Source organism: Loxodonta africana, chromosome 8 (genome assembly GCF_030014295.1).
Source record: "Loxodonta africana isolate mLoxAfr1 chromosome 8, mLoxAfr1.hap2, whole genome shotgun sequence".
In the NCBI taxonomy this organism is placed as follows: Eukaryota; Metazoa; Chordata; class Mammalia; order Proboscidea; family Elephantidae; genus Loxodonta; species Loxodonta africana.
Window position 1 is genome coordinate 99,552,983 of NC_087349.1, and position 21,238 is coordinate 99,574,220.

The 21,238-nt window shown below is 38.7% G+C and overlaps 1 long non-coding RNA gene across 2 annotated transcripts in view; it reads right to left on the reverse strand.

Moving 5' to 3' along the window:
• LOC135232261 (uncharacterized) overlaps nt 1-20,766 on the reverse strand; it is a 71,659-nt gene extending 50,893 nt beyond the window's left edge. The window contains exon 1 of one of the 2 annotated variants that reach the window (XR_010322774.1): nt 19,254-20,766. This is a non-coding gene — a long non-coding RNA (uncharacterized LOC135232261). The remainder of the gene's footprint in view (nt 1-19,253) is intronic. The other variant, XR_010322773.1, reaches the window with a different exon arrangement.
• Nucleotides 20,767-21,238: the final 472 nt, after the last annotated feature.

Genomic DNA, 21,238 nt, shown 5'->3' on the forward strand with positions numbered 1-21,238 from the left:
GTAAGCAAGCATAAACTAATAAAATAACTTCTAGGTGGCTCGGAGACAACAGTCAATATCAAGTCACATAAAGAAACAGACCATGATCACCTCAACAGGCTCTCAAAACAAAGAATCCAGGGATCTTCTAGATGAAAGTGCATTCCTGGAATTACCAGAGCCAGAGTACAAAAGTTTAATATACAGAACCCTTCAAGACATCAGGAAGGAAATGAGGCAATATGCAGAACAAGCCAAGGAACACGCAGATAAAGGAATTGAAATTAGAAAGATTATTCAGGAACATAATGAAAAGTTTAATAAGCTGGAAAAATCCATTGACAGACAGCAATCAGAAATTCAAAAGATTAACAATAAAATTACAGAATTAGACAACTCAGTAGAAACTCAGAGGAGCAGAATTGAGCAAGTAGAAGCTAGAATTTCTGAACTCAAGGATAAATCACTTGGCACTAATATATTTGAAGAAAAATCAGATAAAAGAATTTAAAAAAATGAAAAAACCTTAAGAATCATGTGGGACTCTATCAAGAGAAATAACCTACAAGTGATTGGAGTACCAGAACAGGGAGGGATAACAGAAAATACAGAGAGAAATGTTGAAGATTTGTTGGCAGAAAACTTCCCTGATATTGTGAAAGATGAGACGATATCTGTCCAAGATGCTCATCGAACTCTACATAAGGTAGATCTTAAAAGAAAGTCACCAAGACATAATCAAACTTGCCAAAACCAAAGAAAAGAGACAATTATAAGAGCAGCGAGGGATAAAAGAAAAGTCACCTACAAAGGAGAGCCAATAAGAATAAGCTCGGACTCCTCAGCAGAAACCATGCAGGCAAGAAGGCAATGGGATGACATATTTAAAAAGTGAAGGAAAAAAATTGCCTGCCAAGAATCATATATCCATCAAAACTGTTTCTTAAATATGAAGGTGAAATTAAGACATTTCCAGAAAAACACAAGTTGAGGGAATTTGTAAAAATCAAACCAAAACTACAAGAAATACTAAAGGCAGTTCTTTGGTCAGAAAATCAATAATATCAGGTATCGACCCAAGACTAGAACACTGAGCAGAGCAACCAGAAGTCAACCCAGACAGGGAAATCCGAAAAAAAAAAAAAAAAAAAACAACAAAGCGAGATTAAAAAAAAAAAAAAACCCAACACAGGGTAACGGTGATGTTATTATATAAAAGAAGACAACATTAAAATAATAAAGAGGGACTAAGGTTTTTTTTTTTTAAGAAATGTAATCATACACCTTCCATATGGAGAGGAAGATACAGCGATACAAAGAAATAAAAGTCAGTTATAAATTTAGGAAAATAGAGGTAAATAATAAGGAAACCACAAAGGAGACAAACTATCCTACTCATCAAAATAAAATACAAGGGAAAAATACAGACTCAGCAGAAACAAAATCAACAACAAATATGAGAAAAGGACAATATATAAAGAAAATCTACTCAGCACATAAAATCAAGTGGGAAAAACAAGCTGTCAACACACAAAAAAGACATCAAACGATAGCACTCAATTCATACCTATCCATAATTACCCTGAATGTAAATGGACTAAATGCACCAATAAAGAGACAGAGAGTGGCAGAATGGATTAAAAAACAAGACCCGTCTACATGCTGCCTACAAGAGACACACCTTAGACTTAGAGACACAAACAAACTAAAACTCAAAGGATCGAAAAAAATATATCAAGCAAACAACAATCAAAAAAGAGCAGGAGTAGCAATATTAATTTCTGACAAAATAGACTTTAAAGTTAAATCCATCAGAAAGGATAAGGAAGGACACTATATAATGATTAAAGGAACAATAAGCCAAGAAGATATAACCATATTAAATATTTATGCACCCAATGACAGGGCTGCAAGATACATAAAACAAACTCTATCAGCATTGAAAAGTGAGATAGACAGCTCCACAATAATAGTAGGAGACTTCAACACACCACTTTCGGTGAAGGACAGGACATCCAGAAAGAAGCTCAATAAAGACACGTTGAGATCTAAAGGCCACAATCAACAAACTTGACCTCACAGACATATACAGAACACTCCACCCAACAGCAACCAACTATACTTACTTTTCTAGTGCACATGGAACATTCTCTAGAATAGAACATATATTAGGTCATAAAGCAAGCCTTCAAAAACAAAAAAACCAAACCCAGTGCCGTCAAGTCAATTCCGACTCATAGCGACCTTATAAAACAGAGTAGAACTGCCCCATAGAGCTTCCAAGGAGCGCCTGGTGGATTCGAACTGCCGACTCTTTGGTTAGCAGCCGTAGCACTTAATCACTATGCCACCAGGGTTTCCCAAGCACGTCTTAACAGAATCGAAAACACTGAAATATTACAAATCAACTTCTCTGACCATAAGGCCATAAACGTGGAAATCAATAACAGGAAAAGAAGTGAAAAGAAATCAAACACTTGGAAACTGAACAATACCCTGCTCAAAAAAGACTGGGTTATAGAAGACATTAACGATGGAATGAAGAAATTCATAGAATCCAATGAGAACGAAAACACCTCCTATCAGAACCTTTGGGACACAGCAAAAGCGGTGCTCAGAGGCCAATTTATATCAATAAATGTGCACATCCAAAAAGAAGAAAGGGCCAAAATCAAAGAAATATCCCTACAACTTGAACAAACAGAAAGAGAGCAGCAAAAGAAATCCACAGGCACCAGAAAAAAACAAATAATAAAAATCAGAGCTGAACTAAATGAAATAGAAAACAGAAAAACAATTGAAAGAATTAACAAGACCAAAAGCTGGTTTTTAGAAAAACTCAACAAAATTGATAAACCATTGGCCAAACTGACAATAGAAAAACAGGAGAGGAAGCAAATAACCCGAATAAGAAATGAGAGGGGCAATATTACAATAGACCCAACTGAAATTAAAGAATCATATCAAATTACTATGAAAAACTATACTCAAATTTGAAAACCTAGAAGAAATGGATGAATTCCTAGAAACACGCTACCTACCTAAACTAACACAAACAGAGGTAGAACAACTAAATAGACCCATAACAAAAGAAGAGATTGAAAAGGTAATCAAAACACTCCCAACAAAAAAAAGCCCTGGCCTGTAAAGCTTCACTGCAGAGTTCTACCACGCTGTCAGAGAAGAGTTAACACCACTACTACTAAAGGTATGTCAGAGCATAGAAAAGGATGCAATACTACCAAACTCATTCTATGAAGCCACAATATCCCTGGTACCAAAACCAGGTAAAGACACTACAAGAAAAGAAAATTACAGACCTATATCCCTGATGAATGTAGATGCAAAAATCCTCAAAAAATTCTAGCAAATAGAATTCAACAACATATCAAAAAAATAATTCACCATGACCAAGTGGGATTCATACCAGGTATACGGGGATGGTTCAACATTAGAAAAACAATTAATGTAATCCACCACATAAATAAAACAAAAGACAAGAATCACATGATTTTACCAACTGATGCAGAAAAGGCATTTGACAAAGTTGAACACTCATTCATGATAAAAACTCTCAGCAAAATAGGAACAGAAGGAAAATTTCTCAACATAATAAAGGGCATTTATACAAAGCCAACAGTCAACATCACCCTAAATGGAGAGAGCCTGAAAACATTCCCATTGAGACTGGGAACCAGATAAAGATGCCCTTTATCACCACTCTTATTCAACATTGTGCTGGAAGTCTGAGCCAGAGCAATTAGGCTAGATAAAGTGATAAAGGGCATCCAGAATGGCAAAGAAGAAGTAAAAGTATCTCTATTTGCAGATGACACAATCTTATACACAGAAAACCCCAGGGAATCCTCCAGAAAACTACCGAAACTAATAGAAGAATTCAGCAGAGTATCGGGATACAAGATAAACATACAAAAATCAGTTGGATTCCTCTACACTAACAAAAAGAACATCGAAGAGGAAAAACCAAATCAATGCCGTTTACAGTAGCCCCCAAGAAGATAAAATACTCAGGAATAAATCTTACCAGAGATGTAAAAGGCTTATACAAAGAAAACTACAGTACACTTCTGCAAGAAACCAAAAGAGACTTACATAAGTGGAAGAACATACCTTGCTCATGGATAGGAAGACTTAACATTATAAAAATGTCTGTTCTACCAAAAGCGATCTATACATTTAATGCAATTCCGATCCAAATCCCAAGGACATTCTTTAATGAGATGGAGAAACAAATCATCAATTTCACATGGAAGGAAAAGAGGCCTCGGATAAATAAGGCATTACTGAAAAAGAAGAACAAAGTGGAAGGCCTTACTTGACCTGATTTTAGAGCCTATTATACCGCCACAATAGTCAAAACAGCCTGGTACTGGTACAACAACAGATACATGGACCAATGGAACAGAACTGAGAATCCAGACATAAATCCATCCACATACGAGCAGTTGATATTTGACAAAGGCCTCAAAACAGTTAAATGGGGGAAAAGACAGTCTTTTTAACAAATGGTGCTGGCATAACGGGATATCCATCTGCAAAAAAATGAAACAAGACCCATATCTCACTCCATGCACAAAAACTAACTCAAAATGGATCAAAGACCTAAATATAAAATATAAAACGATAAAGATCATGGAAGAAAAAATATGGACAATGTTAGGAGCCCTGATACATGGCAAAAACAGTATACAAAACATTATAAAGAACACAGAAGAAAAGATAGATAACTGGGAGCTCTTAAAAATCAAACACCTATGCTCATCCAAAGACTTCACCAAAAGAGTAAAAAGATTACCTACAGACTGGGAAAAAGTTTTTAGCTATGACATTTCTGATCAGCTCCTGATCTCTAAAATCTACATGATACTGCAAAAACTCAACTGCAAAAAGACAAATAACCCAATTAAAAAATGGGCAAAAGATATGAATAGACACTTCACTAAAGGTAGCTAACAGATACATGAGGAAATGTTCACGATTATTAGCCATTAGAAAAATGCAGATCAAAATTACAATGAGATTTCACCTCACTCCAGCAAGGCTGGCATTAATACAAAAACACAAAATAATAAATGTTGCAGAGGCTGTGGAGAGATTGGAACACTTCTACACTGCTTGTGGGAATGTCAAATGGTACAACCACTTTGGAAATCGATTTGGGCCTTCCTTAAAAAGCTAGAAATAAAACTATCATACGATCTAGCAATCCCACTCCTTGGGCTAAAGCCTAGAGAAATAAGAGCCTTTACACGAACTGATATATGCACACCCATGTTTATTGCAGCACTGTTTACAATAGCAAAAAGATGGATGCAACCAAGGCGCCCATCAACGGATGAATAGATAAATAAATTATGGTATATTCACACAATGGAATACTACGCATCGATAAAGAACAGTGACGAATCTCTGAAACATTTCATAACATGGAGGAACCTGGAAGGCATTATGCTGAGTGAAATTAGTCAGTTGCAAAATGACAAATATTGTATAAAACCACTATTATAAGAACTTGAGAAATAGTTTAAACTGAGAAGAAAACATTCTTTTGTGGTTATGGGGGGGAGGGGGGCAGGAGAGGGGTATTCACTAATTAGATAGTAGATAAGAACTACTTTAGGTGAAGGGAAAGACAACACACAATACAGGAGAGGTCAGCACAACTGGACTAAACCAAAAGCAAAGAAGTTTCCTGAATAAACTGAATGCTTGGAAGGCCAGCATAACAGGGTCGGGGTTTGGGGACTATGGTTTCAGGGGACATCTAAGTCAATTGGCATAATAAAATCTATTAAGAAAAACATTCTGCATCCCACTTTGAAGAGTGGCATCTGGGGTCTTAAATGCTAGCAAGCAGCCATCTAAGATGCATCAATTGGTCTCAACCCACCTAGATCAAAGGAGAATGAAGAACACCAAGGACACAAGGCAATTACGAGCCCAAGAGACAGAAAGGGCCACGTGAACCAGAGACTACATCATCCTGAGACCAGAAGAACTAGATGGTGCCTGGCTACAATTGATGACTGCCCTGACAGGGAACACAACAGAGAACCCCTGAGGGAGCAAGAGAGCAGTGGGATGCAGACCCCAAGTTCTCATAAGACCAGACTTAATGGTCTGAGACTGGAAGGACCCCAGTGGTCATGGCCCCCAGACCTTCTGTCGGCCCAGGACAGGAACCATTCCCGAAGCCAACTCTTCAGACATGGATTGGAGTGGACAATGGGTTGGAGAGGGATGCTGGTGAGGAGTGAGCTTCTTGGGTCAGGTGGACACTTGACACTATGTTGGTATCTCCTGCCTGGAGGGGAGATGAGAGTGTGGAGGGGGTTAGAAGCTGGCGAAATGGACACGAAAAGAGAGAGTGGAGGGAGAGAGCGGGCTGTCTCATTAGGGGGAGAGTAATTGGGAGTGTGTAGCAAGGTGTATATGGGTTGTTGTGTGAGAGACTGACTTGATTTGTAAAGTTTCACTTAAAGCACAATAAAAATTATTTTAAAATGTATATATATATATAATTGGGGAAGAGCTGCCTCCCCCAAGAAGAGTCTACCTTAATGGTGTAGATGGAGTCAAGCTTGCAGGACCTTCATTTGCTGATGTGGCACAACTCAAAATGAGAAAAAACAGCTACAAAATTCCATTAATTATCAGAAAGTAGAATGTACGAAGTATGAATCTAGGAAAATTGTATGTCATTAAAAATGAAATGGGACACATAAAAATCCACATCCTAGGCACTGGTAAGCTGAAATGGACTGGCATTGGCCATTTTGACTGGGGCAATCATATGGTCTACTATACTGAAGTTGACAAAATGAAGAGGAATGGCATCACATTCATTGTCACAAAGAACATTTCAATACCTATCCTGAAGAAGAATGCTGTCAATATTCATACCCCTATAAGGAAGACCATTTAGTACAACCATTATTCAAATTTACACGCCAACCACTAATGTCAAAGATGAAGGCATTGAAGATTTTTACCAACTTCTACAGTCTGAAATTGATCAGACGTACAATCAAGTTGCATTGATAATTACTGGTGACTGGAATGCAAAAGTTGGATACAAACAGGAAGGACTGATAGTTGGAAAATATGGCCTTGTTGATAGAAATGGCACGGGAGACTGCACAATAGAATTTTGCAAGACCAATGACTTATACATTGCAAATACCTTTTTCCAACAACATAATCAGGGACTATACACGTGGAGGAGCCCTGGTGGCACAGTGGTTAAGTAATACAGCTGCTGACCAAAAGGCCAGCAGTTCAAATCCACCAGCCAATCCTTGGAAACCCTGTGGGGCAGTTCTATTCTGCCCTCTAGGGTCGATACGGGTCAGAATGGACTCGAAGGCAATGGGTTCGGTTTTTGTTTTTTAATACATGTGAAACTCGCCAAATGGAATACACAGGAATCAAACTGACTCCATCTATGAAAACAGATAATGGAGATCAATATTATCAGGCAGAACAAAGCCAGGTGATGACAAAGGAACAGACCATCAATTACTCATGGACAAGTTCAAGTTGAAGCTGAAGAAAATTAGAACACATCCGCAAGAGCCAAAGTATGAACTTGAGTATATCCCATCTGAATTTAGATACCATCTTGAGATTAGATTTGAAGCATTGAACACTAACGACCAAAGCCCAGACAACTGCAGAATGACATCAAGGACATCATACACGAAGAAAGCAGGGGGTCACTAAAAAGATAGAAAAGAAAGAAAAGACCAAAATGGATGTCAGAAGAGACTCTGAAAGTTGCTTTTGAACGTAGCGTAGCTAAGGCAAAAGGAAGAAATAGTGATGTAAAAGAACTGAACAGAAGATTTCGAAAAGGTGGCTTGAAAAGACAAAGCAAAATATTATAATGAAATGTGCAAAGGCCTGGAGTTAGAAAACCAAAAGGGAAGAACGCACTCAGCATTTCTCAAGCTGAAGTAAATGAAGAAAAAATTCAAGCCTAGAATTGCAATTTTGAAGGATTCTATGGGCAAAATATTGAATGACACAGGAAGCATTAAAAGAAGATGGAATCAAAAGAAGAATAGGTCAGTGTTCAATGATTTCAGGAGGCAACATATGATCAAGAACTGACGGTATTGAAGGAAGAAGTCCAAGCTGCATTGAAGCCTTTGGCGAAAAACAAGACTCCAGGAATTGATGGAATACCAATTGAGATGTTTCAACAAATGAATGCAACACTGGAAGGATTCACTCAACTATGCCAATAAATTTGGAAGACAACCACCTCCCAAATGACTGGAAGAGATCCATGTTTGTACCCATTCCAAAGAAAGGTGATCCAACAGAATGCAGAAATTATCAAACAATATCACTAATATCACACGCAAGTAAAATTTTGCCAAAGATTATTAAAAAGTGGTTGCAGTAAAGGGACTGTCTAGAGGGAACTGTCAGAAATTCAAGCCAGATTCAGAAGAGGATGTAGAACGATGGATATTATTATTGATGTTAGATAGATCTTGGTTGAAAGTAGAGAATACCAGAAAGATGTTTACCTGTGTTTTATGCATATACAATGGCATTCAACTATGTGGATCATAACAAATTGTGGATAATATTGCAAAGAATGGAAATTTCAGAACACTTACTTGTGCTTATGAGGAACCTGTACATAGACCAAGAGGCAGTCATTCAAACATATCAAGGGGATAGTGAGTGGTTTAAAATTAACAAAGACATGTTTCAGGGTAGTATACTTTCACCATACTTATTCAATCTGTATGCTGAGCATATAATCAGAAAAGCCACCCTATATGAAGAAGAACATGGCAGCAAGATTTGAAGACGACTCATTAACAAACTGTGATATGCAGATGACACAACCTTGTTTGCTGAAAGTGAAGATGACTTGAAGCCCTTACTGACGAAGATCAAAGGCTTCAGTATGGATTGCATCTTAATAGAAAGAAAACAAATATCGTCACAACTGGACCAACAAGCAACATTATGATGAATGGACAAAGTATTGAGGTTGTCAAGGATTTCATTTCTCTTGGATCCACAATCAGTGCCCTTGAAGGGGCAGTCAAGAAATCAAAGGATGCATTGCATTGGGCAATGTCACTTTGAGGACTAATGTGTACCTGACCCAAGCCATGGTATTTTCAATCGCCTTATATGCATGGGTAAGTTGGACAATGAATAAGAAAGATCCAAGAATTGATGCTTTTGAATTACGGTGCTAGCAAAGAATAGCTGAATATACCATGGACTGGCAGAAGAATGAACAAATCTGTCTTGGAAGAAGTACAGTCAGAATGCTCCTTAGAAGCAAGGATGGCAAGACTTCATCTCACACACTTTGGGCATGTTATCATGAGGGACCAGTCCCTGGAGAAGGACATTATATTTAGTGAAGTAGATGGTCAGTGAAAAAGAGAAAGACCCTCAATGCAACGGTTGACAAAGTGGCTGCAACAATGGGCTCAAACATAGCAAGGATGCTGAGGATAGCACAGGACCAGGCAGTGTTTCGTCCTGTTGTACATGGAGTAGCTATGAGCCTGAACCAACTCAAAGGCACCTAGCAACAATAAGAGTCTTTTGCATTAAATCACAAGTAAAGGTTTTGCTATACCAAACCAAACCCACTGCCATCAAGTAGACTCTGACTTATAGCGACCCTATAGGACAGAGTAGAACTGCCCCAAGGGGTTTCTAAATCTGTTATCTTTATGGATAACATAAAGCGGCTGGTGGGTTTGAACTATCGACCTTTCAGTTAGCAACCAAGCTCTTTAACTACTGCACCACTGGGTCTCCTTGGTTTTGCTGTAGACTACCCTCTTCTAGCAGGAAAAGACAAATTTACGTTGCTGTAGAGCAGCTTTTCGCAGAAAAAATAGTTAATGATTTTACAGTTTGGGTCAGGCTTTTCTTAAAGTTAGTATTTGGTTTCACGGATTAGAAAAACATCTGAGGAAAATCAAAATAAGATATCCGTTATTATTTTTTTCTGTTTCACAAAACATTCTCCTCTATCTTCTTACATGTTCATAAATTTCTCATCTTAACATATTTTGCCAGTGATTTTTGTGAGATGTCACAGAAAACAAAAAATCTCAAAGCAAAAGGAAAAGGAGCATGTGGGTTGGCACCTATAAAGACCTTATGTGATACGACAGGCATACTTCTGAAATGGCCTCCAGTGATCCCCACTTCTTAGTATTCACACCACTGTGTGATTGCCTCCCCTTGAGTGTGAGCTGGACCTAGTGACTTGCTTTTAAGGAGCAGAATATGGAGAAAGTAGATGGGAGGCCACTCACATTATTAGGTTACAAAAAAAAAAAAAAAAAAAGCCACTGCTCTCTTGCTGGCAGACTGTTTCTTTTGTTGGCTTTAGTGACATATGGAGAAGCCAACATGTCTTCATTACCTAGTGCTGCCATCACAAAAAATGCCACAAGTAGGTGGCTTTAAAGAACAGAATTTTATTTTCTTAAAGTTCTGGAAACTCAAAGTTCAAATTCAGGGCATTGGCTCTAGAGAAAGTCCTTCTTTGTCTCTTTCATCTTCTGCTAGCTGCCAGCAATCATTGGTATTCCTGGGCTTATACATTAATCTGCCTCTGTCTTCACATGGCATCTCCCCCGTGTGCCTGTGTCTGTTTTGCTCTTTTTATAAGACACCACTCAGAAGGGATTAGGTATAGGACCCACCCTACTCCAGTATGACCTCATTAACATAAAAGAAAACCCTATTTCCAAACAGGACCATATTTACAAATATAGAGGTTAGTACTTCAACATAACCATTTTTTGGGGCGGGGGGTGGAAGGCATTGGTACAATTCAGTTCATAACATGCACTTTCTTAATTTTTGTTATTTTCTCATCTTTCATGGAGTAAAATGCAAACATTTTAATTTTTGTCATAAGTACAGCTCATGAGTTCAAATTCCATACATGTGCTGACTCCCAAAATTTGTATCTCTAGCCCAGACTTTATCTCATAAGCTGAATATGAGTCAGAATCTCTCTAAAAGCAAAACGTAAATTTTAAAGCACTGTAAGATATAATGTAGCACAATTTTCTCCTGTTATAATGCTTCTCTGAAAAGTTCTGTTGTCTCAAGTTTTATTTCTTCTCCTTTAATACTTGACAGTCTGTCTGCAACAACATACTACACAGATTCTTCCTGATACAGATTTTAATAGATGTTTATAGTTTAACTTTGAAGGGCAAATTATATGAACAGGTCAGTAACTACTTTCAAATTAGAAAATCTTGCTTATGGTAGAATTAGAAAATTATAAGGCCAAATAATTTGCTTTAGCATTGATCAAAATTATAGTTGAAGAGGCCATAAATTTTCCAAATAGTTAAAGAAAAAAACTTGAAATAATGAAAATATAGTTGGTAAGAGGGTCTGTAGAATTCAAAGCAGTGAGCTGCCGAATGAGAGAAGCTGGAGAATATTTAAAACTGCATTATATTTATTCTATAATCTGACTTCATAAAATTGACAGTTTATTTTCAAGAAATTCCCCTATGGTTCACTTTTGCATAACTAATGGTGTAGTGGTTAAGAGGTCAGCTGCTAACTAAAAGATCGGCAGTTCAAATCCACCAGCTGCTCCTTGGAAACCCTATAGGGCAGTTCTACTTTGTCCTACAGGGTCACTCTGAGACGGAACCGACTGGACAGCACCTAACAACACAACAACAATGACCTAGAGACAATAGTGTTTATTTTACCTATTTTTGTGGAAAATTGTACTTATTCATTATTTGGTTGCTACACTTAACCAAAATTAATCACCACTGTTGTAGAATTTAACCCACTAACAGTGACTTCACTGATCTTGCCATAATGAACACAACCACCAGTGCAAAATCAGTGTTGATTCTCTAAGAGTTAAAACAAGCATTTGTAAGCATTTTCCGTCTTGCATAGTCCCTGGCTGGTACATATAGTTAAGCGCTGGACTACTGTCATGAATTGAATAGTGTCCTCCAAAAATATCTGTCAGCTTGGCTAGGTCATGATTGCCAGCATTGAATGATTGTCTACCATTTTGTCATCTGATGTGATTTCCCTGTGTGTTGTAAATCCTGTCACTATGATGTTAATGAGATGGATTAGTGGCAGTTGTATTGATGAGATCTGTAAGATTAGACAGTGTCTTAAGCCAATTTCTTTTGTGATATAAAAGAGGAAAAGTAAGCAGAGAGACATGGGGACCTCACCACCAAGAAAGCAGTGCCAGGAACAGAGCAAATTCTTTGGATCTGAGGTCCCTGCACCTGAGAAGCTCCTCCACCAGGGGAAGATTGATGGCAAGGACCTTCCTCCAGAGCCAACAGAGAGAGAAAGCCTTCCCCTGCAGCTGATGCCTAGAATTTGGACTTGTGCCATACTTGACTGTAATGGAATAAATTTCACTTTGTTAATGCCATCCACTTGTGTTATTTCTTGTTGTCTAGATGACTAAGACAACTACTAAAAGAAAGGTTGGTGGTTCACCCTGAGGCTTCTTGGAAGAAAGGCCTGGTGATCTACCTCCAAAAGATCACAGCCAGTGAAAATCTTATGGAACAAAGTCCTACTCCAACATACATGGGGATAGCCATGAGTCAGAATCGACTTGACAGCAACTGATTTGGTTTTTGGTTTCTGTCTTGCATAGGTTATGGCAGATTTGTTTCTAAAATAGATGGATTCTCAACCTTTTCATCCCCACTTAGTTACTGATATAGCTGTCCTAGAAAATTATCTAGGTTTTGAATTCTGGCACACCACTTACTCTATGGTCATGGAAAAGTTTCTTTGCCTTTCCAAGTCAGTCTCCTTATCCATAAAATCTGGCTTTTGAAGATGGTTATATGGCATAGTGATTGATTCATGGCAAACACTCAAAAAAATAGTATTTCCTCCCTTCACGTAAGAGGCAGGACATTTTTCCTTTTCTCTCTATATGCCCCTCCCCCCCCTTTTTTTTAAATAACAACATACTGTTTTATAAACAATTCTTAGAATTCTCGTTTAATTAAAGATACTGATTGGGTGATTCATTACAATGAAGCTGAGGCAAAGGAAAAGTTTAGGGCTGCGAATCTGAAAACTCATCATCTGCAAATGCAGAAAAGATTTGAGATACCAGCTAGACATTCCTACTTTCAAAAATGTGCTTAGTAATTCCGGTAGTTATTTCCAAATGCATGTTTAACAGTCTTTGAAAGCTGAGTGGTCTATTGTCTTCCTTCTCAGAAATATTTCCTCATGTTAGGTCTCTTTCCCAACTTGCCTGATCATGAGGAAGTAGTTATAAATAGATGTTTAGAGCCTCTCTCCTGGAGAGGCTGATACACTGGAGTTGGGACAAGGTCCAGAAATCTGTATGTTTAACTGTTGTCCCAGGTGGTTCTTATGATCAGGCAAGCATAGGAAAGAGTGTATCAGCTGATCTGCCCATTTTGCTGACTGGGGGAAAGTATATACATGCAAGTCAACCACTAAAATCATATTTTTCTAAGTCACAACATCCCCAAATTCAATAATTGTTCCCTTAGTGTTAGCAGTGGGTTGAGGCCTGCAGGGCTGCAAAAGTTCATTACAATGAAGATTGAGGAGGTGATTTTTTCCACATACCCTTTTTGTGGTAGGGTTATATTTCAGCATTTATCTATGTGTTTTCTAAGTAATCCCTCCCTCTCTGATCTCTCACTGGTACACTGAGGACTTTTTTCTCTTCCTCTCTTCATGTTACCCTCCCTTCTTTCCTCTTTCCCTCCCTACAGTGTATACCAAAGCAGAAACAAAGGCTAAAAGAAGCTTTTGGCTTAATGTCAGTTGGAAAGGTTAGAAGGCATGCTTGCCAAGATCAGGTCAGGGTAGAGGGAGGAGAGAGAGGAAGACAAAAACCAAACAGGAGATGAGTTGAGGAGAGTGGCGTGCCGAGGTCCACTGAATAGGGAGGAGGCAACGAATGTCTATCTGAGGACTAGGATGTAGAGGGGAAGAGACCGAGCCTGACCTCTGTCCAGGTGTAGACCTCCCACTGGCCTACTGTCCAACAGTCCTGACACTTAGGAAGAAGATGACATGAACATGAATACCTCCTGTGGAGATAAGTCTCTGAAGGAAGGACACTGCTCCTTGATTTGCATGGCCTGTGAAAACAATATGTGAACTAAAGTATATAATCTGAAGTATAAGCTCAGAAAACCAAACACTTACCTTTTGGTAAGGTGTTTCTTGTTTTTTTTTCCCCAGCCCTTTTGATAATATCTTCATACTCACAGGGTCAGGCTGAGTTTTCACTTATTTCTACTCTAAGGTCGGATCATTAAGCACAACTATATATTTCTAAAGGTTTTTGGATTTCTCAATTCACATTTCTAATGAAAAAGAATAGAACTGACTTTCATTTTCCATTTTCATTAGCCAAGATTCTGACTCATAGTGACCCTATAGGACAGAGTAGAACTGCTCCATAGGGTTTCCAAGGAGCGCCTGGTAGATGTGAACTGCTGACCTTTTGATTAGCAGCCGTAGCTCTTAACCACTACACCACCAGCGTTTCCCAATATAGGCTATCTACTAATAAATAATCCCAACATCTCTGTGGCTTAACCCAATCTTAGATTCCTAACCAGACCTGGAGTTTTTCCTGTTACATAAATCAAGTAACATTTTTATAGGATACCCATATATTTATTCCTAGGGTCCCTGTGATCAACAGGCCATCACCAAATATCCCTACATGTCAAAACACTTGATTACCACTTCATCCCTGCTACCCATTACGGTAAATACTCTCACTTTGTCTGTGTCAGTTAAACATAGCTTCTGCTACTCTGAGATTTCATTCTCCCCTTTGAAATCAGGAAACCCATCACAATGGTGGCATCTCCCACCACCATATACAGTTACATGAAGAGTTTTAAGGATACTGGTGCTCCTCTTAACAGTGCATTTCTCAGTGCTTTACTGAAGAAGGTCTCCACTGAGCCGCTTGAGGGACATGATGGTGGTGTGCCTTCGCACTGCACAATCCACCCCAATATTCCTATTCCTAAACCTTTTGGTTCCTTTCTCTCTGCCAGAAAACCTCTGGCATCTGAGCAAATAATCCGAGAAGCTGGACTATATGAAGAAGAACGGGGCATCAGGATTGGAGGAAGACTCATTAACGACCTGTGCTATGCAGATGACATAATCTTTCTTGCTGAAAGTGAAAAGGACTTGAAGCACTTACTAATGAAGATCAAAGACCACAGCCTTCAGTATGGATTACACCTCAACATAAAGAAAACAAAAATCCTCACAACTGGACCAATGAGCGACATCATAATAAACGGAGAAAAGACTGAAGTTGTCAAGGATTTCATTTTACCTGGATCCACAATCAACAGCCATGGAAGCAGCAGTCAAGAAATCAAAAGATGCATTGCATTGGGCAAATCTGCTGCAAAGGACCTCTTTAAAGTGTTAAAAAGCAGAGATGTCACCTTGAAGACTAAGGTACGCCTGACCCGAGCCATGGTATTTTCAATCTCATCATATGCGTGTGAAATCTGGACAATGAATAAGGAAGACTGAAGAAGAGTTGACGCCTTTGAATTGTGGTGTTGGCGAAGAATATTGAATATACCACGTACTGCCAAAAGAATGAACAAATCTGTCTTAGAAGAAGTACAACCAGAATGCTCCTTAGAAGCAAGGATGGTGACACTGCGTCTTACATACTTTGGACATGTTGTCAGGAGGGATCAGTCCCTGGAGAAGGACATCATTCTTGGCAAAGTACAGGATCAGTGGAAAAGAGGAAGACCCTCAGCGAGGTGGACTGACATACTGGCTGCAACAATGAACTCAAACATAACAATTGTAAGGATGACGCAGGACCAGGCAGTTTTTCGTTCTGTTGTGCATAGGGTTGCTATGAGTCAGAACTGACTCGACTTGGCACCTAATGACAACCTCATTGAAGGCAGAGCTTTGAACCGATTCGTTCAGGTTTGAACCCCCGCTGAGAATTTGTATTTTTTTTTAATTTTTTATTGTGCATTAGGTGAAAGTTTACAGAGAAAACTAGTTTCCCATTCAATAATTTGTTTATTAAGTGCTTCATGACATTGATTTCATTCCCCACAGTATGTCAGCACTCTCCTATTTCTGTCCTAGGTTCCTCATTTCCTTTAGTCCTGATTTTCTACCCCTTCCTGCCTTCTCATCTTTGCTTTTGGGCAAAAGTTGTCCTTTTGATCTCGTACAATTGATTGTTCTAAGGAGCACATGCCTCTCTGGTGTTATTGTTTATTTTATAGGCCTGTCTATTGTTTGGCTGAAACACGTCTCTGAGAATAGCTTCAGTTCCAGGTCAGAATGGTGTCTTAGGGCCATAATCTCAGGGGTTCGTCCAGTCTCTGTCAGTAAATCTGTTCTTTTTTGTGAATTTGATTTTTTGTTCTACACTTTTTCTCCTGCTTTGTCCAATACCCTTTGTTGTGATCTCAGTCAGAGCTGTGGATAGTGGTAGCTGGGTATCATCTAGTTCTTTTGGTCTCGGGGTCGTGTAGGCTGTGGTTCATGTGTTCTATTAGTCCTTTGGACAAATTGCTCCCTTAAGTCGTTGGTTTTCTTCATTCTTCTTTGCTGTGGGCTATAAGAGACCAATAGTTGTATCTCAGATGGCCACTTACAAGCTTTTAAGATGCCAGATGATACTCACCAAAGGAGGATGCAGAACTTTGTCTTTATGAACCATGTTGTGACAATTGACTTAGATGTCCCCTGAGTCTATGGTCCTTTATCTTCACGCCTACGAACTTGTCCCACAAGGTATTCAGTTATATCTAAGAAGTTGCCCTCATTGTGGCCCTTGTGTGCGCTATTCTCTCTTTTATTACATAAGCAGCACCTATGGTTATATATAGACAAATAAAAAATATCCACCATCAAATCTGTATTTGCAGATGGGTATGTTCTGTTACATCCTCCCATACTTCTCCACATACCTATCTACCTATGTATCCATTTGTAAATTATTGTTTGTTAATACTACTGTTGCAGGATTGTCTACAGAGAATTTGCAATTCTAACAAGTTCTCAGGCATTGCTAATGCTGCTTGTGAGGGATCAATTCCGAGAAACACTAGTAGAGCAGTAGTTCTCAAAAATTATTATACATAAGAATCACCTGTGGGTCTCGTTCACACTTAGATTCTAATTCAGTATATCTGGGATGGAAATACAAATTCTAAGCAGCGGTTCAAACCAGTAGGAACCAGTTCAAAGCCCTGATTGAAAGTAAGCCAAAGTGAGCCCAAGTTTAGTCAATCAACAACATAAAATAACAGAGCCAGTCTGCCTGCACAGGCTCACACATTAAATTCAGAATCTGGCAAATATACCCTTATCATTAAATTCAGATATAGTCAGTATTACTTCCTCCTTGGTCCCACATATATTTTAACATTTCTGCTAATACAAATTACCCAAATCTTACACTTATATTGAAATATTAACTATTTCCTCCCAAGTCACATTTGTCCCCAGGAGCATGATGAGATATGACCCAAATTATTGATTTACAGATAGCAAGGGGTAGTTGGGGTTGGTTTTGAGTAGAATAAGCCTCCCCTTGTGAGGTTAGCTGCCAGAGATTAGGATATTATAAGACCCAACAGGGAGCCTACTAGTATCAGAAAAACATGGCTCACAGAGTTTCAGCCTCAGCATCAGAAAAAAGCAGAAAAGAGTGGGCTTGAAGCTGGAGACAACAGTTGATTACCCAACACAATGCCCTAATGATTGAGGCAGTGAATCTTGCCTTTATCCTGTGGGTGTACCCTGAAAGCAGAAATTCATCTTGCTCTAGCATTTTGAACAGTATCTTCAGTGCAAAGAAAGTAAAATGTGCTCACATTGCTAACAGCATTATCATTATTTTTTTAATTGAAGTTTTTTTTTTTTTTAAGTAAATAATTTTGACAGAGAAAAGGTCATGTCTATTTTGGATCGAATCCCTAATGTCAAGTTTGCCTGTGGGGCAAAGAAAAAAAGCTAGGTGAGACGGGCAGGTTAGACTTTAATTTGTAAACAACAGAAAGCCACACTAGCTCTGACAAGACATCAGTGAGGTCGAAAAACTGAACACAATCTGCGGTACCTTGAGCGAAGTTCTACCTTTCCTTCCTAGCCTAGTCCGTTTTTTTTTTCCCCCCATGAAACTTCTCTTAGTCTCCTTGTCATAATTAATTTATCCCTCTTCTCTATTCTACAGCAGGAGTCCCTGGACGGTGCCAACAATTAAACACTTGACAACTAGATGAAAGGATGGTAGTTCGAATCCACTCAGCAGTGCCCTGGAAGACAGGCCTGGAGATCTGCTTCCAAAAGTTCACAGTGTTGAAAATTCTATGGAGTACAATTCTACTCTGCACACTTGGAGTTGCCGTGAGTCAGAATCAAGCCCATGGCAACTAACAACAACTCTATCCAATAACATGTTTTATACCTGAATTACCAAACTGATTTTCCTGTATCAGTGACATTTGTGTATAAATGCATATACATGTCTTACCAAACCTTGATATCACTTTGGTTCTGATCTTTTGCCCTAATTCTGATAGCTGGGCCTCTGTCTGATTCCTTTGTTCTCCAGAACATCTCTATATAATCACTACTTCAGTACCTCTTACCAACAGTTTCATTCCAGGAGCTAACTGAGGCAGTTTCTTCTAGAAGGTAACTTCTGAGTATCAGTGATCACTATGTTCTTGCCCACCTACATATACACATTGAACACCCACAGCTTATGGAAATCAGGATGAGATGTTGGTATTTGCAGGTCTGCTCATCAGATATTTGCCAAAAAAAAAAAAAAATACTTTCCCATCACTTTCCACACTGATTCTAGGAAGGAGGGTCAAACTCCAAGTCTTATAACAAGTTAAAACAATGTAACCATGTATGGACATACTTTACTTTTATCTTGATAATGTTTATTAAAAGGAGCCCTGGTGGCGTAGTGGTTAAGATCTAGGCTGCTAAACAAAAGGTCGGCAGTTCAAATCCACCAGCTGCTCCTTGGAAACCCTACTGGGAAGTTCTACTCTGTCCTGTAGGGTCACTATAAGTCCGTACCAACTCCACAGCACCTAAAAACAACCAGAACAATCTTTATTAAAAGCCATAAAGTTAGATGAGCAGGGGAAAAGCATAACACTAAGAAAAAGCAATGACAGTACAAGATCACTTACCTGAAGGGAAGCCTATTCAGCCAAACATGGATTTATTTATGATTCAATTAACAGCTTTATCTGACCTCCAGCTTTTCAAGAAAAGTGATAATGAACATATATGATTTCAAAAAATGAAACACTGAATTAGCTTGTGAGAAAATGTAAATTACTGCACCGCATGTGCAGTAAAAAAATAAGGAGTAATTGTTGCATGGAAGTGAAAAAAATCACAGTGCATATCTTTCACAGTGAATCGAGTGTTTCTGGTGAGGCTGAGAAGCTGATGGTTCAGCACATCTGGGTAGTTGTTTACTTCTGTCTGCAGATGTCCTCTTCCACAAAGTCTGATTTTTGCTCTCTCATTGTTTACAGGACATAAGAGCATTATAGATTTTGTAACTCCTGGCTCAGAGCAATTCTGTCGTTCTTATGGGCAACCCTTATAGCCAGACTAATATTGAACATACTTAATGGTGTGGGTGTGCCTGCGCATGTCCACATACCCGGACATTTGTATGTGTATATGGAGGTGGTGGAAACCCTGGTGGCGTAGTGGTTAGGAGCTACAGCTGCCAACCAAAATGTCAGCAGTTCGAATCCACCAGGAGCTCCTTGGAAAGTCTATGGGGCAGCTCTACTCTGTCCCATAGGGTCACTATGAGTCATAATTGACTCATCGGCAGTGGATTTGGTTTTGGGTTTTTATGGAGGTGATGGTGGTGAGATACGCCTTTTTTAAAAGTCTCCAAACATGCCATAACACACATACATGTGTACATAAACATATGTATGCAACTGCATACATACATGCTGCTTGCAGAAAGAATAAGGAATCGCTTCAATTAATTTGCATGTTATGATAGATTTCTTCTTTATATGGCAAGAAAGAATACAAAGAACCAATTTCACCCACCCCTGAGAACTTTCTCACAGTTTTGAAATAAACCTGCTAAATAGAGATGGGCAGTGCCAATATTTTACCTTAAGAAGGAATTTTTTATATGATTCAAAGATAATAAAGCAAAGATTATCAGATATTTATTTACATTGCCTGACACAAACATCAAAGAAAAAAAAAAATAACAGAAGTTCCTTACCCAAAAATGACCAGCTGAAAGATATCCCCACTGCAACAACTGACCACATTCTGCTCCATACTTTCTAGGGCTGAAAGATTGCTCAGAAATTCTTGAAAAGTAGAAGCTCAAGAAATATAGAATCATATACGCTAAACCTCAAGCAGGCACTAATAGAAAATCATCCCTCACCAATGAATTTCCTTGCATGAGGCTGTAAGAATAAAAATATAGATGAACTGAGGATGTACTACCAGTCTCATTTGAGAAAAGGTAGTGGGGTGAAGGAAAGTAACTGAGGAAGGGAGGATGGCGATAGTGTGATAAATGAATATCGGAAAGGCTGAGCACTACCAAGAACTTGGAGATTTTAAGGCAAAACAGAATAGAGAATTGGGGAGAACCTAAAATACAGTGATCAAAATTGAGTCAAAAAGATAGTAGCTCAGGGCATATGTATGACACCCCTCTTCTCTTCAACAGCTTTCTCTTTAAACTACCTAAATATATATGATATATTGTGTATATACATATATATGTATATGATACATCGTATACATATGTGTATCTATGTGTGTATGTATACATACATTTATTTATTTATTATTTATTTTGTGTATGTGTGGAGAGAGAATAGCTTGCATTATTAGTACCAGAAGCTGAGAAGAGATGCCATCCCCAGGGAACAGGCATTCACTAACAGCTATCATAGATCTCAAGAATATTCATACGTAGTGCCAAGCAGACCAGATTAGCACTTGAATAAAATGAACAGAAATATTTTTGAACTCCACAGACATACTGTAGTTATGAAGGACAAGGGTTGACACAGTGTTTGAAAGCCTGAGAGAGCTTTCTCAGACCAAAACCCTCGGCCACAGTAGATGAGGACATTCAGTGAGACCTGTGGTAGCGAGGCTCGGGTAC